The sequence below is a fragment of the Glycine soja genome, chromosome 14 (assembly GCF_004193775.1).
Source record: "Glycine soja cultivar W05 chromosome 14, ASM419377v2, whole genome shotgun sequence".
Taxonomy (NCBI): domain Eukaryota; kingdom Viridiplantae; phylum Streptophyta; class Magnoliopsida; order Fabales; family Fabaceae; genus Glycine; species Glycine soja.
This window is the reverse complement of record NC_041015.1, coordinates 33864287-33872339: the sequence shown is the minus strand read 5'-3', so window position 1 is coordinate 33872339 and position 8053 is coordinate 33864287. Positions and strand designations below refer to the sequence as shown.

Here is an 8053-nt window from a genome sequence, read left to right as displayed (position 1 = left end):
GATTAAGCGAGAAATGACTTAAATAAATGGCTTAAGCACGTCAAAAGGGGGTATAAAAAGCAAATGAAAACGAGAATAAAAATACATGAAACAAAATGTGGACCACCACGGGTACATAGAATGAATTGAAAAGCTCGGTTTGAGGTACTTACCCGTTGAAGACTGAAGAAAACGAAGAACGAACGATGAATCTTGAAGAACGGTCGAGAATCTTCGCGTAATTACTCACGGAAACGTTACGAAAGCGCCTCTGCTTGGATTTTCTTCACGGAAATAATTTTCCTCAGCAATTTCGAGAGAGAGAGAAGTGCCTAAGGGGCTGAACCCTTTTCTTCTTCACGGAAATAATTTTCCTCAGCAATTTCGAGAGAGAGAGAAGTGCCTAAGGGGCTGAACCCTTTTCTTCTTCACTTCTCCCCCTATTTATAGCAAAATAGGGGAGAAGCTTGCCACCCAGCTCGCCCAGGCGAGCAAGGTTGCTTCCCCTAGAAGCAACAGCCTTCTGGAGGAATCTTCTGGAGGGCCCAAGTGGGCCTAGTTGCTATTTGCACCCCCCTTTTTACTAAATGCACCCCCTTCCTATTCTTTTGTAATTCTTTTTCCGTAACGTTACGAAACTTTATGAATTTCGTAACGATACTTATTTTCCTTCCGCAAGGTTACGAATCCTTACGGATTATGTATTTACTCTTTTTTTTAGCTTTCGAAGAAGTTACGGAAACTCACGGATTGCGCAAAAACACGTCTTTTCGATTTCCGCCACATTACGGAATTTCACGGATCGCGCAAGCCTGCTTCCTTTTGATTTCTGAGACGTCTCGGGACTTCATTTATTGCATGTCATCAAGTAATAATCCCCGGACGAAATTAGGGTATGACAGTTGCCCCTCTTTACTTACCTCTCATCGGAGATAAGAGGAAAGCAAAGATAGGACACTGATTTCGTCCGCCCTGCCCTTTCCGTGATAACGACTCTCGTCCCTATTCCTTCTTTTTTTCTTCTGCACAAAACAAAATACAAACAACAACAAGAACAACAAATATAATATACATATACACATATTCGACGAAGGAACCGATCCGGAAAACAACAAAATAACGTGCTTCCCAGTCACCAGAGACTTCGTGCTTGATAAGGGAGGACACATGAACAGCGCTAGGCAATAACATTCATGGGGCTCCACAAAAGGAGAGAATGGAGGATTGCCTTGAGGGTCCACACTTAGGCAATCATGAAACGCAGCTCCAAACTCGAAAGTGGAGGACACATGAACAGTGCTAGGCAACAACATTCATGGGGCTCCGAAAAAGGGTGAGAATTGAGGATTGCCTTGAGGGTCCTCACTTAGGCAATCATGAAACTCAGCTCCAAACTCGAAAATGGAGAACACATGAACAGCCCTAAGCAATAACATTCATGTGGCTCCGAAAAAGGGTGAGAATGGAGGATTGCCTTGAGGGTCCTCACTTAGGCAATCATGAAACACAGCTCCAAACTTGAAAGTGGAGGACACATGAACAGCCCTAAGCAATAACATTCATGTGGCTCCGAAAAAGGGTGAGAATGGAGGATTGCCTTGAGGGTCCTCACTTAGGCAATCATGAAACTCAGCTCCAAACTCGAAAATGGAGAACACATGAACAGCCCTAAGCAATAACATTCATGTGGCTCCGAAAAGGGGTGAGAATGGAGGATTGCCTTGAGGGTCCTCTCTTAGGCAATCATGAAACTCAGCTCCAAACTCGAAAATGGAGAACACATGAACAGCCCTAAGCAATAACATTCATGTGGCTCCGAAAAAGGGTGAGAATGGAGGATTGCCTTGAGGGTCCTCACTTAGGCAATCATGAAACACAGCTCCAAACTTGAAAGTGGAGGACACATGAACAGCCCTAAGCAATAACATTCATGTGGCTCCGAAAAAGGGTGAGAATGGAGGATTGCCTTGAGGGTCCTCACTTAGGCAATCATGAAACTCAGCTCCAAACTCGAAAATGGAGAACACATGAACAGCCCTAAGCAATAACATTCATGTGGCTCCGAAAAGGGGTGAGAATGGAGGATTGCCTTGAGGGTCCTCTCTTAGGCAATCATGAAACTCAGCTCCAAACTCGAAAATGGAGAACACATGAACAGCCCTAAGCAATAACATTCATGTGGCTCCGAAAAAGGGTGAGAATGGAGGATTTCCTTGAGGGTCCTCACTTAGGCAATCATGAAACTCAGCTCCAAACTCGAAAATGGAGAACACATGAACAACCCTAAGCAATAACATTCATGTGGCTCCGAAAAGGGGTGAGAATGGAGGATTGCCTTGAGGGTCCTCAATTAGGCAATCATGAAACTCAGCTCCAAACTCGAAAGTGGAGGACACATGAATAGCCCTAAGCAATAACATTCATGTGGCTCCGAAAAAGGGTGTTGGCGGGACCGAACGGTCCACCGGGTTTTTCCACCTAAAAGGATAACATGCTTTTTGCAAAGAAAAATAAATCATTCACGAGAGCACCACATCTTAGAGAAACAATATACTTGTGCCAAGGGTAATCTTCCTTGTAACCGAGAACGAAGGGTAGGATGTGTAACACCCTGATATATATATCTATATATTATTAGTAATTATGTTTGATGTTTGATTATTTGTTGCGTTATTTTCATCCGTAATTATTTTTAAGGAAGTTAATTTAGTTAATAGAGGGGTGGATAGATAAGGATCTAGCTTCTCAAAGAAGCCTCTTGAGAAAGCTTCTCAAAGAAGCCACGAGGAAGCTTCTAGAGGAAGCCTCTTAATGAAGCTTCTAGAGAAAGCTACATGGAGCTGTCTCGGTAAAAACGCTGCCCCGCCTTCATTGACCGTTGGATCTTCTCGAAATTTGATCCGCGACTTCACAAAACACGTTTCCATGATCTGACCGTTGGGATCTTTGAGAAAATGTCTGGAGTGTGCTAGAAGCCTCTTAATGAAGCTTCTGGAGGAAGCCTCTTAATGAAGCTTCTAGAGAAAACTACGTGAAGCTGCCTCGGTAGAAACGCTGCCCAGCCTTCGTTAACCGTTTGATCTTCTCGAAATTTGGTTTGCAACTTCAAAAGACACTTTAACATGATTTAACCGTTGGGATCTTTAAGAAAATATCGGGCGTGTGCTACAAGCTTCCGTTCCCGAGAGCATCTCTTATTTAAGCATTTCAGCCTTCGCTTTCTTGTAGCTTAGGAAAAATGTCATTTCTTCTTCTTTCTTTCTTCCAAATCCATTTCTAAAGTTCCAAGTACTTTCTCCATCACCCACATCCACCATTAGCCACCACAAACATCATTGTTCTCCATTGAAAACCCACACCGAGAGGAACCCTTCAACCGAAGCAGAATTTCCAACTTGGCTTGCGGTTTCGGTAGAGAACGAAAACCCTAATCTGATCTTTCGTTTTCTTTCGAGGTAACCATGGTTCTATGCTTGTTTCTTGTTAGTTTCATCTTGTCTTTGCATCTTTTATAACTTTGCAACCGCCATTGCATGTCTTATGCTTCCTTTGTATGCGTTATCCTTTCATGAAATGCATGTTATTTTCGTAACCTACACTGAACCCCGGTCACATTGGCGTGGTCGGAATTTCCAAATTACGTTCCTTTGTAAAACCCGAAATACTCTCAGCTCTTTCATGTAGTGATGTGGGTGTTTGACCCAGAGCACTGTTACTAGCTTTGTTTTTTTTGAAATCCATACTAAGTCTCCTTCGTTTTGGCATAGTAGAGGCTTGCGTGGAATCAACGAGCAAGGACGAAAAGGAATCTTCAAGTGACGCGATGAGGAATCCGCGGGGTAGCTCACGATAGGTAAGGGGAGTTTATTATAAAATTTACCGTTTTAACACCATAGTTAGGGTCAGGGAACCTAGCTATGAGGATATCTGCCTGTCCCTGTCGCATGCTGATTTTTCTTCAAAGAAAATTACGTTTTAACTGATGGGATGCGATATATATATGTATTGTGATGAATGATATTGTTTTGGTTGTTTGAAGACCGTGCGTGTGGAAATGATATTGTTGTGTTTGTTTGAATTGTTGTTGATGTTGCTATTGAGGATTTTAATTGATATGTGATGATAATGATAATTATGATGATATTGATTTGAGATGATGTTGTTAATAAAGACCATGTCAACATAAATTGTTATTATTGATGAATATGTGAATATGAAATGAGGTTGTTGTTGTTGTTGATAACGTCATTGAGATGAGATGATGTTTATGTTGTGAATGACATGGAAATACGATTTGTTGATTGATGTTGGAAATGCATTGGCATGTGCATGTCGTGTATGTTCGTCGGGGGCACTGTGCACTGACCTTCCAGGGTCTTTGGCACTAGCTTTTGGCCACGTTCATACGTTGGATGTTGTGTATGATCGTGGGGGGCACTGTGCACTGACCTTCCAGGGTCTTTGGCACTAGCTTTTGGCCACGATCATACGTCGTATGAAGTGTAGGTCATGGGGGGGTAGAGTGCACTGACCTTGTCGGATGGCCCAGACATGGGTAACAAGCGTGGTTAGAGAATCTAAGCATTCCTGAGGGGATGCTTAGGTGCTTTAATTGGTCCATGGTCTTGGGCACTTACTTTTGGCCATGATCATAGCCCATACGACACAGGAAATAGAGTAACTGTGGCCAAGTGTACTTTGTACTAGGGGGCTGTCACCTGGTAGGGAACACCTTTGGGCTCCCAGGCTGATCACCTATGGGAGGGGGGCTGTTACGTGCACAACCGGGTGGTCTCGACAAACTCAGCACAGTTCCCTAAGTGAGAGTGTTATGTAGACACACTTAGGCTATTTCCTGATATTTGGTTGTTGTTGGTACGTACCACATTGCATCTGAGTGTTGAGTTAGGTGCATGCATCATTCTGTGCAGTCTTGATTGGGTCCATGGATGGATGATGAGTAATCGTTGGATGTGAATGATGAATATTTGTTGGATATGAGTGTTGAATAATGATTGTTGTGTATGCTTATCATGTTTTCCTATGTTCCTTGCTAATTGTGGTTATTTGGAATTGGTATTGGTTCTTTTATAGTAAACTCACCCTTGCAATTTTGTATCGTGTGGTTGATACCTATGATGATCACGAACCTTGTTCGTGGGAGCAGAATGACAGTGGCAGGGTGTAGGGAGTAAGATTCTGGTGAGGAGCCGCCGAGCCGACGTGATGACGTTGACGTTATTTTAGGAGAGAGTTGTGTTTAAGTTTTATTATGTTGAGTTAAAGATGTAAAATTGGAATTTTAATTATATATATATATATATATATATATATATATATATATGAACATATTTAATTTTCGTTATGTGTATGACATGTACCGAATTATTGTTTCTATGTAATTATGCATAATCACTTAAGTAATGGCGTGTTGTTGGATGAATTTATGTTGTGACAAAATCACTTCTATTTGCATAATAAAAAATTAAGGGAGTTCTTTTTATAAAAATTGAAATTATCGAATATTAGAGTGTGGATACCGTAGCGACGAGGCGGGTCGTTACATTTAGTGGTATCAGAGCAGGTCGAACCTTTAGGCCTGTGAGTTGTGAGTCTGCTATGTTTTTCTGTGCATTCTCTGGTTGTTTTGTTGAATGCTTGGTGTTGGTTGTTTGCTGATGTTTGATGTTCGTTGTTTGCTATTAGCACTTACTCACTAGTTGTGTTTTAATGAGCTATAGAAATTTGATTGTTGTAGTCGTATTGAATTTGTTTTTCTGATGTCTACTATACCATAAATTTCAATGCCGGGTCACGAATTATCAGACTGGCCACCTGTATAATTTGTGAAGGGCAATGGAATGATATGGCAAGCGATCAGAAAATGCAAATGATGGAAAGTGGGTGTTAATGTCTTGAGTTGTCAACTCTCAAGAGTAACTGAGTAGGAATTTGTGATGGTTGTGATTGTTGTGTGGTTCTTTGTTTGTGTGTATTCCTTCCATGTCTAGCTCCCTGGTGTGTATAGGGAGTGATGGCTGGACGGAATGATCGTGCGATAGCGGATGCCCTTCAAGCCTTAGCTCAGGCCATAGGGAATCCGAATAGAGGAGAAGTTGGTGGAGCTGTTGAGTACCAGGGGTTGGATCGCTTCCAACGAAACAACCCTCCTTCTTTTAATGGAGGATACAACCCTGATGGTGCTCAGAACTGGATAAGGGAAATTGAGAAAATTTTTTGAGTTATGGCATGTCCGGAGAGGCAAAAGGTTGCTTTTGGTACATATACTCTAGTGGAAGAGGCTGAGTATTGGTGGGAGAATACTCGCCAATGCCTAGAGGCTGAAGGTCAAGATGTGACCTGGGATGTCTTCAAGAGAGTGTTTTTGGAGAAATACTTTCCCGAGGATGTTAGGAACAAGAAGGAGATGGAGTTCTTGGAGCTTAAGCAAGGAAGTATGACTGTGGCTGAATATGCAGCCAAGTTTGAGGAGCTGGTGAGGTACTTTCCCCATTATCAAGGGAGAGATGGTGAGAGTTCCAAGTGTGTAAAGTTTCTGAATGGCTTACGACCTAAAGTGAAGCAAGCTATGAATTACCAAGGTGTTCGTCAGTTCCCACTTTTGGTTAATATGTGCCGAATTTGGGATGAAGACTCCCGAGACAGGGCGGCCTACTATAGGAGTACAGGTTCAATGAGGAACAAAAAGAATGGGCCTCAACATCGAGGAAAACCATATTCGATTCCTCCTAAGCAATATGGTAACCGCCATGACAATCAGAGGACTGTTGCTAGGGGATTTGCAGGTGGTAGCGGTAGCAAACCCAATACGTTCTCCACTCATATCATTTGTTACAAGTGTGGTAAGCCAGGGCACATCTCCTCGAATTGTCCCGATATAGGCGTAACATGTTTTAATTGTGGAAAAAAGGGACACACTCAGAGAGATTGTTCACGACCCAAGAAAGAGCAAAATGGTGGAGGCCCGAATGACCAAACTAGACATCCAAAGACCACGGGAAGAGTCTTTACCCTTAATGGTGCTGAAGCTTCGAAATCCAAAGATCTAATCCAAGGTAGATGTTTCATAAATGGGATTCCTTTGCTTGTGTTGTTTGATTCTGGTGCCACCCATTCCTTTATATCTTGTTTGTGTGTAGAAAAACTTAAGCTTTTTGTGTCTTCTTTAAATAAAGATCTAGTAGTAGAGACCCCTACTAGTGGTTCTGTGTTAACTTCTAATGTGTGTTTGAATTGTCTTGTGGAGATTTCTGGTAGCACATTCTTGATTGATTTGATTTGTTTGCCTTTGAGCCTGATTGATGTTATTCTTAGTATGGACTGGTTATCTTCCAACCATGTCTTGTTGAACTGTTTTGATAAAAGTGTGGCGTTTGATGATTTTGGAGTGAGTAAGGATATGATGTTTATCTCTGCCAACCAAGTTGTGACATCTTTAAAGGAAGATGGTCAAGTATACATGATCTTGTCTAGCCTGGAAGTAGAGACAAAGGTTTCTATGTGTGACCACCCTGTTGTTAGAGAGTTTCCGGAAGTGTTTCCTGAGGATATATCCGGTCTGCCACCTGAGAGAGAGATAGAGTTTTCCATAGACTTAATGCCTGGTACTGGACCCATATCCATAGCTCCTTATAGAGCGTTTCCTATATAGTTAGCTGAGCTTAAGAAACAGTTAGAGGAGTTGTTGGATAAGCAGTTTATTAGGCCTAGTGTATCTCCGTGGGGAGCCCCAGTGTTGCTAGTGAAGAAGAAAGATGGAACCATGAGGTTGTGTGTGGATTATCGCCAGTTGAATAAGGTAACGATTAAGAATAAGTACCCTTTGCCTAGAATAGATGACCTTATGGACCAGCTAGTAGGAGCTTGTGTGTTTAGCAAGATAGACCTTAGGTCGGGTTATCATCTGATCCGAGTGAAGTCTGAGGATATACCAAAGACTGTTTTTAGGACCCGTTACGGTCACTATGAGTATCTAGTCATGCCCTTTGGTGTGACTAATGCTCCATGAGTGTTTATGGATTACATGAATAAAGTTTTTCACCCTTACCTTGAT

General features: G+C 42.1%; 1 long non-coding RNA gene across 1 annotated transcript; it reads left to right on the top strand.

Annotated features, from left to right (window-relative positions):
* The first annotated feature begins 3386 nt into the window (after nt 1–3386).
* On the top strand, nt 3387–5192 carry LOC114384728. The gene is made up of 3 exons (XR_003660763.1): nt 3387–3434; nt 3750–3832; nt 5147–5192. It is a non-coding gene; the product is annotated as an uncharacterized LOC114384728 (long non-coding RNA).
* The last annotated feature ends 2861 nt before the right edge of the window (nt 5193–8053 follow it).